Source organism: Vanessa cardui, chromosome 18 (assembly GCF_905220365.1).
Source record: "Vanessa cardui chromosome 18, ilVanCard2.1, whole genome shotgun sequence".
Taxonomy (NCBI): Eukaryota; Metazoa; Arthropoda; class Insecta; order Lepidoptera; family Nymphalidae; genus Vanessa; species Vanessa cardui.
This window is the reverse complement of record NC_061140.1, coordinates 12,732,671-12,748,744: the sequence shown is the minus strand read 5'-3', so window position 1 is coordinate 12,748,744 and position 16,074 is coordinate 12,732,671. Positions and strand designations below refer to the sequence as shown.

Here is a 16,074-nt window from a genome sequence, read left to right as displayed (position 1 = left end):
TTTCAATATATCGGCAATTATTAATCTGTACAGTAATAATGAAATTGGAATCTTACTGATGTGTAGGATATCCAGGCAAATATCTCTGAATTTTCATGTGTTCAATTTGCTTTTATAATATATCTTGTCTTCTGCAGTGATTTACAACATTATGATAAATCAGGCTTGTGTAAGATGATATTCTTGAGCATAAACATGTGTTCTCAATAACTAGCACTGTAGCTGTTTGGTTGATCAACCTTCAAACACTCCTCAAGAAAGGTACTTTAATCCACTATATCTTTCTCATATGTTATTAAGATATTGCAGATGGTACAAGAGAATCATCTCTAATACACAATCTTTAAATTAGTTCAGTAGAAATTTAATTGTATTGTATATTCAAACACTCACTTTAATTGTATTGTAATAAGTATGATATTATCAGAAACAAAAGCTGGTGGTAGCTATAATTACTAGTTTAATTAAAAAAAATCCTTTTACACTCGCTAGCACTTATTAGAACCAAGACCTTATGGTTACTGATGGAACCCGGTGAACATAGCTCTTTTAAATGATGCAGGATAGTTTATTTCATTAAAATGGAAAACATAATATTAATTATTGTACTACTACTTATTAATACTAGTGTGAGCATTGCAAGCATTTACATATAAATTTTAATATTGCAAATATTATGTAATAAAGGTATCATGATGGTCATATGTGTTTTAATTTCTTATGCATTAATATGTATCAAATTATGTCAATAATAATAATTTTATGATATAAACTTGCTCTTGCTGTAATGATGGCATGTTCACCCTCCTAATTGCCACAGCAATATGTGGTATGTATGGGATGGTGGTAGACTAAACAATGAATAAGTAAAAGAGTAGTGACAGTACTTTCTTTACCTTCACACAAGACATGGCAATATTAGCACCACAGATGTTTTTTCTGAAACTGTATATATTATAAAAACAAAGCCATTGCTGTTCTGATATTTAGTTATATTGTTAGATACCAAAAGGAAACTAAAGTATATTCCATAGCAACAACAGTAACATTAGTCCTGTATTGCCATCCAGGTTAGGCAGATATTGTCTCATCTTTTTTTGTCTAGTCAGTATGGTAAAAGTGTATTTGCTTGAATGCTGTTGATTGGGAGTGGCTCTAAAGAATGGCACTCAGAGGTTCAAACCTCAGGCCAGGCTGGATTTTGTTATTTGGCAATGCTTAAACTCTCTTGCCTCAATAAGCTCGAGGGTTGCTCCTGTCCTCGACACTTTCCAATTGTGTAGGATAACCATTCTATTGTGTATGAGTTGTGGAATTGAGATGAGTACGCCTGTATTTGCGTTATGGTCTCGCCTGTGTAGTCGCTCAGTTTCCGATGAGAATTTACTCCGTAGCCGATACCTGTTTGTCTATAAACATTATGGGGTGGTCAGATTTGATATGGTAGTCAAGAAAAATATGTCACGTTTATGTTCATATATAATTGTTAAGGCAAACACGCATGTAGTAATTCTTATGTTAAACGTAATGACATTATGTCTATTGACTAATGAATAGCGATATTTTAGAACATTACATTATCCTAAATTTAGGGGATGGTAACGAACATCAGTCGCGTCGGTTGTTGACCGCGCTGGTAGTCCATGGAGGTGCACTAACCTGCTAGTCTAGACGTAGTCCCTAAAAAGCCGGGGTCGACGTTTTCCCGACGTTCTTTGTTGTCTGACTGACGTTTGTATTAATCTAATGATAATTGTATTTGGAATATGGTAGGTCTGACTGCTTGTTCGCTTTTATTTTAACATGCTCATGGGAATTTATTCTTTACTTACGAAATTTTTCATTTTGACATGAGAAGAAAACACATAACATTGTGAAACGTTACAACGTGTTGGTATGTGGAGGCTTAGGAAATCACTGCCATACTAAGTACGGTTTTGACGCATGCGGACTGTCCGCTAAGGTCCAGACTGCGGAAAAAGCCTATTTGGTGTCGGTTGTATTCAAAGGAGAATAATTTACGAAAAATATATCGTCAAGTTCCAATGAATATAAATTCACAAAAAATATTTATTTTTACAAAACTTAGTATAACAATAGTCAAGTATTGATAATTTTCAGTGGTAAATTACTGTTTGTAAATTTTGTATTGACAAGCCTAGTTACACTCTGCTTAGGTCTGAAAAGGCGCGGTAAGAGGATGTAAGTATCCATTCCCCTATCTTTCCACTCTATTCCCTCGGGGTGAAATTTGTTAATCAAAGGGAACACCCGTGAGGTATTACGTATTCAATATAAATGAATAATCAAAATCGGTAATCTCTCTTTATTAAAATTTGTCAACAATTTAATTCTTTGAGTTTTCCATGTCAATAATTTTTTAAACAATATACAATGTTGCTAATTCACGACCGCCACAACGCTTGCTATTCGCGTAACGATGAATAATTTGAATACGTAGCACTCCGGTATTATGTATGTCATCTTGTCATCAAAATATTTGAATGCACTTGTCGAAACATGCAGAAATGCAATTCTAAAATGAATGATAGCAAAATTATTATTATTACAAATGGAATGTAGTTCGCTTTAAATATACTCGGTGTGTCTGGTTACATAAAGCTATGAAATGTGATATTCAGAAGCTCCATTTAATTCATAAATATTATTTATTATTTGACGGCAAAAAAAATTAAAAAAAAGCGGTATGCATTTTATTACAGTTCGACATAGAATTTTTCTATTTTCCTAATGACGTTTTTGTCAGTGAAGTTCTATGTTTAAATAAAATAAAGTTTGCAACGTTTACTCAATACTGTAAGAATATATAGTACGACACAACTTAGATGTCGCATCGGCAAAATTCGTAAAACCGATCACATCCGAATTGAGTTCGCTATACCAAATTATCAATATTTATTTCTCATGCGAATATGATCTTTTCACAAACGTAATAACTTGTAATGTCATATGACCTAACATATTCGTTAATTTGACACCTGGATTTACATGCACTTGCTTTCTCTGACGCGTGAATCTATAGCGACGAATAGCGTCGAATGGCGCGATAGGGAGCTATTTCTATTGGTTGTATAAATCGGCAGTAATCGGTTTTAATTTCATTCCATCGCATTTTCCGATGCTACATCTAATTTGTGTCCTACTATACGTACATCCATAAATAAAGTTCATGGTTACATGTTATAGGTATAAATGGCACTGTAATATATGGGGAAATATTGAAGCAGTGCCTTTTATATATTTACGTATCGAAAGATAAATCAGTTCCCTAAAAATCGATTAATTCTCTGTTTTATTAAAAGATTTAACTATTTTTATTTGGTTGCTCAATACGAGATTATTGGAGTAAACAAAAAAGTTCCAAGTTTGTATATATCATTATTGTGAATTCGAGATTCACAATAATGATTGTGGACGTATTCGATCATCGGGCTAACTTATACTAAAATAATATTAGTACAAATTGAATGTTTCCCCTTGACTCTCTGCGTGCCTGGTTCGATCCGTCATTTATACAATCGTTTACCAAATTCAACAAAAAAAAACAAAGCTACAAGATGTTCTTTTCATTCTCTTGTTCTTTTTAAGGAGCAACAATTTGCTCAATCATCAACGGGTCGATCAAAGTTTGAATCGTTTTATTACAAGATTTCGTTATATGTATTGCAACCACCGGCTTAGAATGTGGAATCGAGCTCGAAAAAATTACAAACAGAGCTAATTTTGGTAGTTATTTACTACTTAAATTAAGTCTATCTTAAAGAGAAGTTTAAGAGATTAGACATACTAGTTTCATACTTATGAAGAGATGTTTACAGTTTGCGAAATGAACAATATCCTTAAAAATGACTATTTAGATTGGACTATTAGTTCCTAAGACCATTAAAGACTGCCAACACAGAAACTATCTCATTTTATAATATATAATGTGTGTGTCGTGCATTTTGGTGCACGGATAGTTTATATTTAGAGGATCGAGATAAATTTTCTTCCTTCAACCGTCAAAATAGGTCAAAACAGTCTTCTTGGCTTGCATGTTGTCTCAAAATGATTGTACGCACACGTTGAATTACGTTTACACAAATTTGTTAACAGATTAATTATTACTGGCAACTGAATAATAATATATATAATAAGTTTTTGGTTTGGAGTATTTTTCTAAATACTTTTTTGAAATCGTAATAATGGAGGCTTGAAAACTTCCAGTAACTTGGATACTCAATTTTTATATTCACTTAATGTCATTTCTTTAATCTCAAAAAACTAGTCATCATCGCTCTGGCTGATTCTGATATTTTAAACCGTTTAGAAGGTGTTTAACTATTTTTGTGTAATTGCTTATGCTTTTGCATCAGTCAGGCCAAAGTAGTAAACCTATTCGGAAATTGTCGTCGTTCACAATTATCACCAATATTTTTTCAGGGTATCTCATTGGCATTGACTTTTGCCATATAATATCTTCTAAGCAGTGTTCAAACTCATATTCAAATTTCAGATAATCTTCTATTTTTGGATTTTTGCGATGTCTGACGTCGCGACCGTTTGTCTGTCCAAGTACTTGCTCAGTTAGTTGTCGATAATGCTACTAGTAAACAATGATTATTTGAATCTGTTACTTGTTTCCAATACGAAATAAGTAACTTTTTATCACATTTAAATTGGAAATTAACGTGTACGAGACCTTTTGCATGGATAGTAGTGGAGAGTAATTTTATATGGAAATATTAATATTAAACGAATATATTTACACAGTCGTTGATACGAAGAATCATCTGATAATTTCAACGGCCGTGGAATAAAATTTATATTAACATCCCATTCTACATGATACTACATTAGAAGTGAACCTTATCAATCTTATATCACTTAAACTCGTTCTGATTCATACACGCACTAGTTACTTCATCAAATGTGTTTCCTTTTCATCTGTCATGCTAATTAAGTGGGCATATTTATGTATCGGTTGCGTAGGCTGTGCATGTGGAAACACATTTTTCCAATGATTCTTAGGAAGTATCATAAATATTCTCCCGGCGGTCGTTCTTTGTGCAGGCCCATGTAAAGATTTGTATGGATACTCTCACTTGTTAATTAATATACCGTTAAGGGCATAGCCGGTGTAATTATAGGTAAGACATCTTAGATTCCATAGTTGGCGGCGCATTGATTGTTTATAGATTGGTAATACTACTTACTTTGCTAGTGTACACGTGTGGACAAAGTTTACGTTTACGATTACATTGGCTTGTCCGTCTTCTTAATACATATATATTTCAAAAATTAAAGGTGGGATCATTATTACAGCACACATATGTGACAGAGTTCTTCTCATCCATGAAGGTTTCCTCACAATGTTTTCGTTCATTAAGAACGAGATAAATTATAAAGAAAATGATGGTTTGATTTCGTCATCGTCTGCAGTTCGCGTTTATTGGACATCGAACCATCTTAGCTCTTTTGTCATCCATTATCTATTGTCTCATTAATTTGGTACTCCTGGCAAGAAATCTCGCTTGCTCTTGGATTCCAAGATTACTGAAGGTATTTTGTTTACAGAATACTCGAAATTACTTAGTGTACCCACATTGCTCTCGAACTAGCGTTTAATTTGTACCGAGGGTGGTACAACAATAGCTTGAGGGGGCAGGATCGAATTGTCTGTCTTTGACATCCCCAGGCCAGTCCAGTATCGTAAGTTTTTAATTTCCTTTATTAGGTAACATAAACATTAGGATAAATATATTTTTCACTTATCGATGTATTGTCTTTAATCAGTAAGCTAGTATTTCTAGTTTTTCGGGAGGTCTTTTCTGTAGGATTGTATTTTGCAATTTATACTGACGCTTTTAAAAGTACCTATTTTTCGCCCGCGGCTTCATCTGTGTGACGGTTGGGGGCTCTTTCTGGTCAGGTGTTTGGCACTCGTGATAACCAAACTAATATATGAGATAATATATTCACCTGCCTTCTAGGTTAGAAGTGGAGTCTGGTTTGATATTTATCTAAAGATTTTGTTTTAATACAAGTACATTTTTAGACTTTTTAATTTTCTGTCTCAAAACCATTGATTGATGTAATAGTCCATCGAACATACCTATACGTCACGCTGAACAGAAGATCCCACTCAGCGGAAGCAAATCTGTAAAGCTGGAATCATACATGTGCTATCAAGTGAATCTTGTTTCTGATTCATCATTATAGTTCCCTCTCGTGGTTGTGCATTCTCGAATTTGGTAAAGGACTTTAGACTTTAGACTTTATTGATTAATAGTCTATAGAAATCACTTTAGTAATTACTAGTATCCCCGGATTCGCACGGGTGCAATACTGATTCTAATAGTTTATTTACGACATCACATTAGAAACTTATAAAATTATAAGTAAGTATCTCTTAAAAAAATGCATTCAAATCGTTTGAGTAATTTTAAAGATCTTAGCATTCTTACAGACAGACTGCGGTAAGCGACTTTGTTTTATACTATGTAATGATAATAGGCCTTACGTTCTTGAGAAAGATTTTTTTTATGTCAGATTTGTCGTTCTACGTTCGAGTAAATCTCACTTGTATATTGTTGATAAGGTTTCATGGATTTATAAAGCGCCAATGATCTTCCGTTGTGAATACGCAGATAAATTCCGATAGCATTCCGTACATTCGTTTTAAGCTGAGCCAATGAGCCGTATGATACCTATTGATTAGCCATGGCCATATAATGTATGATTTTTTCATCGTCAAAGCGCTATAAGTCAGATGATCCAAGATGCTACTTTCACTCTACTGAAATTTGCTATTTTGTTCTGAATATGATACAAAGTTGTATTTGACGGTGGGAGTATCTGGTGTGTGTTGTTTCCCATCCAGACAAGGCAGCACAACGTCCTACAACCGGTTTTAATATCATGTACGGACAATTCGGCTTCAGTGTATGAATTACTCATGAGTATTCTTTTAAAGTATAGCTGTATAGTTTATTCAAGTTGGCTACTATACATTTTAATTTAAAGTTACCAGTTATAGTAAAGACCTTATGTACAAGCGGATAAAAGGTATAAAAAGGGTATTTGTTTTAAAAAAATTATGTATTAAAGTCTACTCGTAAGTTATTTTCACCGTAAGCCAATTTCTTTCGAAAACTCGAATAATATCGCTCATGTAGCGTAATGGCGGTACCGATAGCAAAATAAAGACTCGTGGAATTGATTAGTTTTATGTGTTTTGTCGTATTAATAAATAGTGTGATAAAAATTCACATTGTACTTTCGATGTCTTGTCTAATTAAATTACTGTACATGAACCATTTTTTGGTCATATATTAGAATTATCATGCAATTAAATCATCCCATTTGCGATAACTCATTATAACAATTCTTTAATAAATAACTTTAATTTGTTGCTTTTATTTCCATTTTTCTGCTATCGCTACTCGAAGCGTAGTAAATTGGTGCCCGAAGGCTCGGCTACTGACCGCTAGACCAACTTTGTAGAAGGCTTTTCAAGTTTTCAATTTTCGAACGAGGTAATTTAAATCGACTTCGACAAAGAGTATATAATTAATATTCAAAATAGTGTTACTAAAATATTTATGTTATAAAGTGTTTATGTTGCACAATGAGAATTGATGATTAGTGTTTACTTTTGGATTGATTTCGTCGTTGGTCAAGCAGTTAGCTTATAAAGTTATCATGGGTTAACTTAATAGAAAATCTGTTGGTAATCTGTTGCATCCTAAATTTTGATGTCGATGCTATTCTAGTGTTATTTCATCTTAGAATGACCATTAAAATCAATTAATTACACTTCGATCAAGTTTCAAAACCTGCAGTCAATTCACTTATCTCCGATAGTTTGTGTTTCTCTTTACACTGTACACAACTCATGTCGTTGTGTACGAGTTGAGTATGTATGTAAGTAGCGAGGGGAATGGTCCCTTGAGAGTTACGTAAGCAGTAGTTCATTGATTGTTAACTCCCACTCCTTAGAGGGTGAGATCTTTAGAAAACTGCTATGCAAGTAAATATATAAATTTTGATTGATTTACAGCTGCACTAAATACAGCTCACTAGTCGAAAAATATACATAAAAAGAAAATAATGTTTTGTTTACAGATAGGAAAATTGATATTATCAATTTTTATCCAATATATGATGCATATATGATGCTGTTGGTTTTGAAAATCGCATTGAAATCTGTTGCGTAGATTAAAAGACGACGGGAAGTGACTTTGTTTTATACTACGTAGAGATGGAATTGTTTCATTTGTTAAGTAGTTATTATGAACTGGTAATACACAGCTTCACTGGTAAACTTTCTATAGCTGGTGATTACTTAAACAATTGTGTCATCTTTATAATAATAATTGAAAAACCATTTCTGACCTCCTCTTCCCTTGAGGAGAATGTTAGGAGCATATTCTACCACGCTGCTCCGATGCGGTTTTGTGGATGTCTCTTCTTTCTCTTTGATTTCACATTTTACTAAATGTAATCTAAAAAGAATGTCAAGTTTCGGAGTGGACTTTAAAAGAGTTTATCAATTCGGCCTTATTCTTTGTTTTCATTTTCGTCGATAGCTTCGCTGATTAATAATTGATTTTAACGAATTTATGTTTATGTATTTTCAGTGATTAGATTATGCATTGAAAGAGTAAAAAATATAATCTCTATATTACAATACCTAATCGACACCTAACAATCAGAGAAAAAAATATTCTAAAATCAATTCTAAATACATGGTTTTACAGTTGGTTTTAGTATAGTTGGATGGTTAGTTGTTATCACTGTCTAAAAATATTAATCACTCCTGAGATCACCAAAGCTCCACTATTCTCAGGGACTAAGATGTCACGTCCCTTGTGACTATAGTTCAATGCCTAATTCACTCTACAAACTGGAACATAATAAAACTAAAAATTGTTTTCTGGTAGGATATTATGAATACTTAGGGTAGACTCAGCTGTTAAATCGTATACGATCTCTTTAGTGACGTGGAAGTTAGAGGTTCGATCACCTATTCTTGGGTCAATCTTACCCACTGTCTTAGCAATAACACAAGTTGTACCCATATCAGGATGGAAAAAATTGAATCTTAGAATTTGTTCTGATAATAGTTATCGCTGGCATTCTCTTATATAAGTAATCAATTCATTCATTAATGTCAGCGTTAATTCAGTTTACAGTTTAGTTTATACAGCCCACTGTAAGTCGCTTACTGATAAGTTTTATAGTGGCGTGACCGAGTTCACACAAGTAATGAACCTGCCGTTAACTGATTGCTACTTAAATTGTATACGAAGAATTTAATGTTGCTAATATTTTGTTTGTGCACCAATCACATCTGAATCATTATATTTATAATTTACTTGCATCTGGATTTTCGAATAGAAATAGTCAACCAATCACGAATTATATGTTCAGGGGAAAGGCGGAAGGAGTTTTTAAAGGAGAAAATGGCATAAATACTCTTATCCGAATTAGAACGCACTATCGTCGTCTCCAGTTTATCAACTGGGCCATCTCGTCCCCACTCTCTATGAAAGGGGCATCTTTCTGGGAATCGAGATTCTTACCTTTAATGTAAAATAAGGTATTGGATAATGTGCTTAATATTATGGCATACTTAATACATATAAAGAATAATGTTATTTGTGATGTTTAATTATTGTTTCCAAAACGTTGTTAATAGGGTATAATTGAAATCAACACAATTATATAGCTTTGGAATTTAAACGTGCGCATTGGCTCGAAACTGGTGTCGTACACTGTACATTGTTTGAGATTTAATTCAATATGTCAACGCTAATTATTAGGTGGGGTTCTGGGCCTGGGTATAGGTGGGCCAACCGTCGGGGCGTCACGGTAGCATGTGCAAGCGATCCCGTGATGCTCCCTGTTTAAAACACGGAGTGGGTATCGCTGCTTTTTAATGGGTATTCTAACGCACTCGGCCCCGACAAGACTCACATGGGGTATGTGGAACTTGCTCAGTCCCTAGTGGGGGAAAAACGTAAATGTGTTATCTATCGTAACACAAAAAACCGTCCGTTGAAATGTCAATCCGAAACAGCCGGAAAGAGATTATGCGCTCTTCGAGTGCTTTATTATAAATATCCAACAAAGAGCTTCCAGTTCGAAGTTACCTATTTACAGATATTAAGCAAATTATTTTTCAGTCCTGTTAAGCTAACGGATATACAAGAGTTACTTTCACCCTTTTAAAATGATAATAGATAACCCACACTAAAAATAAAACATCGTTATAATATAATCATACTCTCCCTAAACTTAAAAATCCTGCTATGTATTAGGAAGAAGAAACTCAATCATAAATATCGTCTAGAAGATAAAATATATAATGTAATAAAGATAATTCAACGCAACAAAATCTCCAGAGTGAATAGCTTACTAATAATAAAATATAGGACGAAATAATTCCGTTCTTACTAATATCAACGCGAGCCAAACTCGAAGCAGCCTCGTGTCTTTCATCAAGATATGCTGACATCATTAAATAAAACTTGATCGTTTTATCTATTAAAAAAAAAAAAAACTGGTACCCATCAAACTTTTTCTGTAAAGTTAAACTTGGTAGGAAATTTACATAATTATGGTGTAATTAATTTTTTTTGTGGCTTTTATTTGTGTCAAAAAGGCTCAGATTATTTCGCCAATGTCACATGCGATGGAGATACACGATAGAGGTTTATCAGTACGGTCGAGATTACAATGCTCAAACTAATTTTGAAGGCATAATAGTAGTACACAGTAGTAGCATTGCAAACCCATAACCTAAAACAACACAATAATAATAATTAGATACAAAATTAAACAACTTCTATTAAAATGCATCGGAACAATCACAAAACAATTTACAGTATAATCTTATTACGGTCGATATATTTACATAGAAATTTACAAAATGGACTAGAATTAATCATTAACAAATATTCAGCATGGTGTAATTAACGTTTCCTTTATAATAAAGCGTTGATTGTGACATTCACAACTATAGTATTGACTATATTGACAGTTCGTAGTATCGCTGTTGGAAACGCTTTACGATTAATTTGAATAAAAAAATATTTTTTAGTGACACTGGTTCGTGTTTAGCTTGTTTAACCCACGTGATGAATTCATTCACTAAACACAAGAACTGGTTGTCGGATTGTATACGTTTATGGTAACTGATCCGCTCTGTAGGGCCGTAAAGAGGATATTGATAAATAGAATATTTTAATGTTAAAAGATCTTTCAAATCGAACTCGCAGATCCTCGAAATAAATTCAAATAAACAAACTCTTCAACCTTACGTTACAACATAACTCTTATTTCAATATACATGTTTTTAAAGACACATCTAATATTTCAAAGGTATAGAAATGTGTGTTTAAAAATCCTTTTAGTGAATATTATTTAGAAGTTGTCGTATCCTCCTGCATTTTCGGAATACGCAGTAAAGTATCAACCTTAATCCGTATCCTTGGTGTTTGTGTTTGTGCGCAGTCCCCCGGGAGCAAGTAATGGGGTCACCGAGCCCGCAGGGCGACGTTTACTGAGTTTCCCTTTGTTGCCTACATGGTGAATTAGGCAGCCGTCAATATATTACTTTTTATTGCTTTCGCTTTTGATCAAAATCGCCAAACATTTCAATGGTAGAATTCTTTTGTTTACTATCATTTATTTAAATAAAACGGGTTTGAAACTGTATTTTCTTAGAAATTAGCAGGAGACATTGATTTAAAAACCGGTTCTTATAAAAAATAAACGGAGATTTAAATGGATACGAACACCATTTTGATGGCGCAGCTGATGAACTGTATGTATATAGAATATATCACGTTGGCTCCCTTCGTAATCTTCGAATAATGCAGATTATTCTTTTGTTCTGTTTTTTATTGCCAGCATCAGTTGTTCCATTTATTTATACAGATGAAACTGAAAAATATACGTTTTTACATTATATTTAAGAAAGTAAAGCTAGCAACAAATTAGTTGCAGTGTTTATTGCATTACTTTGATTTTGACTTTTCAAGTTAGGTGTTGTTGAAATTCAAATCCTGTTTTATGGCGATATTTCGCTATTTTGCCCATAGGAATACTATTTGAATGTCGTTACTTAATTGTGCAGTTGATTATTTCGTTTACATTGTAGTTGTCGTGTCGTTATTAAACCTTGGTTCTCATGCTAAAGTAAGTTTGTTGTAGGGCACTTTGCCAAATAACGTTCGAATGTTTTAGTTTGGATGCTCCATTTCTGTTAACCAGCGTATTATTGTCGGTCCAGCTTATTATAAATTGAACTGCTCCAAAAGGGCCAGAAAGTGAAGGTTCGAACAAAGAGTTGGCGGAGAAGGGCCTTTGCTTACGAAATGGGACCAAAATGGTGCATCTACTAACTAGGTCAAGCTCGCTTACGTTGGGTCGCCACGTGTTTCTCCCCACTTACTTCGCTCTCTCAGTAGTTTGTTCAAATAGACTCTGTGGGACAAAGCGATAGGGTCCATTTTTGTTCGTTCTCAACTTCGTTTTATCGGCCTTGTCATAGTGGTGCACGAATTAGATTTCACGCCGTCCAATAACCAATGCTATTCATGCGCTTTAGAGATTATATTCCCATGTAAAGAAGCTGAAACAATGATAGTAGTAACGGCACGGCTTATTGTCAGTATTATTTGCATTTTGAATGTAATGACGCGGAAGCTATGAAGTCTTTGTCTTTTCATATATTAGGTCATTGAAGGTCATCAAATTTGTATCAAAACATTCGAAACCTATCACTGGAAGTAAATTTGTCTTGTATTATAAACATTTATTCAATTTAAGATTTTATAGAATGTTTAAGCGTTTGTATATTCAATAATATGAATTGGAGAGGAGGAGGAGATATTAGAATAGAACAGATGTATGAATAAATAAATTTATGATTTTATGTATATATCAAATTAACCATGTTAAATAATATTGAATAAATCTAGTTATCGTTTCATTGCACTAATCAAAACTATTAATACCTCAACGATATGATGTAATATTCTAATCAAATCTAATTAGTGCCCTAAGTGTTCGTGTTCGTTTCTTCATCTGACCTAATATTTACATAATATCAGGTCAGGACGACTAAGACCCTTAGGTAATGGGGACATCATCACGGGTTAATGTTAAAATGACTGACAGTACGTTATCTAAATGAATGGTATAAACTAAATACTACTAAAATCGCGCACTTTTGATATTGAAGTGACGTGACTTCATTCGTTGAGAACTTGAATAATTTGGGGTATTAATAATTTTGTGTGTCGGCAATGTTATCGGAACTTTGGAAGTAAAATTAAATTATATATTACAGAGATCTAGTAGTATTAGTACATTTCTATGAATATAAGGACGAATCTTAAGGACTGACTGACAACTTGGTGGTAGGGCTTTGGGCTTGCGCCCGTCTGGGTAGGTACCACCCACTCATCAGTTATTCTACCGCCAAACAACAGTACTGTGAGTGAGCCAGAGTAACTACAGGCACAAGGGATATAATATCTTAGTTCCCAAGGTTGGTGGCGCATTGACGATTTAAGGAATAGTTAATATTTCTTACAGCGTCATTGTCTATGGGTAATGGTGACCATTGACCATCAGGTGGCCCATATGCTCGTCCGTCAATCTATACCATAAAAAAAAAATGTTTGTCTAGGTTTGTATATTGTGTAGGAAATGTGAAAGAAAAAAAAAAGTAACGCCTACAACTAGTGCCACTGATGTATTATATGTTGAGAAACGTCGAGAGAAATAGAGATTAACTTTCACCGTTATAGTCGTTATAAGTGTTACGCAATCCAAGTGTGATAGTAAGAGTGCCATCTGAAATGTCCGTGATGTAGAACAGCGGCTAAAGCGCTTCGGAGTGCTCGCTATGTTAGATTATATCATTAAAATACTTAATCTGAAATCGGATCTAATCGAAGTCAGCTATTCTATGTACATAGTATATAAAACTTAGATATTCGAAATTATTTGGATGGTTTGAGATTATTGTAGTTATTAACAGGAAGTTTTATTAGATGAAGTAGATGAAATAATTAAGTTTGTAGTTAATTAATTTGTTTTCACCGTTACTATCCTACTGTCCAAAATGTCTACTTTCTGACAACACGTGCAATGTGAAAGTTGCGCTTGCTGAGCATTTCAAAGCAACATTTTTGCGACTTTGATCAAAATGTTTTGTTTACGAGTTTTTAGAATTTGTTCTAGCAAACACACTACCATAACCTTATATTTGATCTTCGATCTTGATTTTATTTTTGCTAAATAAATGGGCCTCAGCAGAAATATTGCAAATCGGAATCATTACACATTTTTGAAATTTAATTCGTCTTAATTTGTATAATCTTAATATTTACAGGATATATTAGCAAAGTAACGTAGTCGGTTTCTACTATCGGTAAAACGAATATAGCTTTATACATTGAATAAAGATATTTCTTCTGAATTCGTTTCCGGTTTTTATTACTAGAACCTGCAACCCAATTCCCATGAACTGGTGTGTAGTTCTAAATTTAAAATAATTTTGTAAAAATGACTCACAAAAGTTCTTAAAACCTACTGTCGAAGGAATGATTAATTGGAGTACTTCTTGGTGGGTCCTATTGAATTACAATTACACTGCAATTATCAACGACAATACAACGAATTATTTCATAACCAACGTTTGTGGTTAAGGTTTTCTTTATCTGGGTTACGGCTTGTTTGCTTGGGGGTCAAGTTCGCTTTGCTTATATTGACTTGGTATCGATTGTTTTATTTTGTGTATTTTCTTTTGTTTCATATTACTGCATACAACGATTGCTGCTATAACTTAATGAGACTTTATGCATTGTTCAGTGTTCTAAAGAATTCGTTTAAATTTGTTTTGTTAAGACGTATTTATAATGTTTATAATAATTCATTCGATACATTATCAAATTCTATTTATTTTATTTTATGTTTTCTTAATTTATGAAATGATGATTTGAAGATTCAAGATGATTTTATTTTTTATTTTAATATAGAATTTACAAGTACCATCAGACGAAGAAGTTAAAAATAATATAATTGTAACGGTGATCGAATTTTTTTTAAAGTGTTACTGAGTATGAACTTCTCGTAAAATTGCATTTTTTTTATTCAATTCACATCTTTAACTATTCACGAGCTTGGTAATACTATATATTTTAGAGAGAAAATGAAAAACGCAGCGTCTAAAGAAAAGTTAATTGTTTATCATCTTCACGATTGATTATGGTATTCGTACTCACCATATTGAGAGCAATCGATGGTATGGCATCACGGTTGACTCACAATAGTCACATAAACAATGAAAAGAAAACAGAATTAGAAAAGGCACCTGACGTGTGCCTGTGTGATCATAAAAACATGATAGAAAAATATCATCAACGTTTTTGTGCGTGAAGTAAGTTTTCAAGACTCAGATAATGTGATAATTTCTCACGTTTATTGGATCACAAAAACCTCAAAATGTTTAGTTAATTTTAGTTTCTAGAGTAATCGCAAGTTAATAATTTATGTTACATATAAAATGCATTAATGTTAAACGGTTTCGAAGCGAACACAGGTGGTTGCGTGTGCGCAACAGCAATCAGTGCGTTCAGTTGCCAAGTGCCGAGCTCGGCCTTGCCACTGCTTCCGAGCGATTATAACGAACCTATAAACAGCAAGAATATTTTCATAAAGTACGCTATTGCAAATAACAATTACGAACCATTTATTGATCTATAAAGACTTATACAAATCTGCCTTATAATCCGCCTTGTATTCAGTGTTAGTAAGTGCAGTTGTAGTTATAGTTTAAAACTTTAAACTATAACATGATTGTAATTACAATTGCCTAAAGAGTATCTACAGAATAGGCTATTAAAGTGTTTTTCAATCAAAAAATGTACATAATGTGTCTTTGGCAAATGGAATTATCGCGCAAATATTTAATACAACCGTAAAGAGTCGCGCAAAATAGGTTAGAAATGTTCTAATGAAGGGGAAGCGATATCGATTGAATACGATTATATA

General features: G+C 33.4%; 1 protein-coding gene across 3 annotated transcripts in view; it reads left to right on the top strand.

Moving 5' to 3' along the window:
- The window catches only part of LOC124537160 (ran-binding protein 9), a 35,082-nt gene that overhangs the window by 1,444 nt on the left and 17,564 nt on the right, over positions 1-16,074 (top strand). The window lies entirely within an intron of this gene.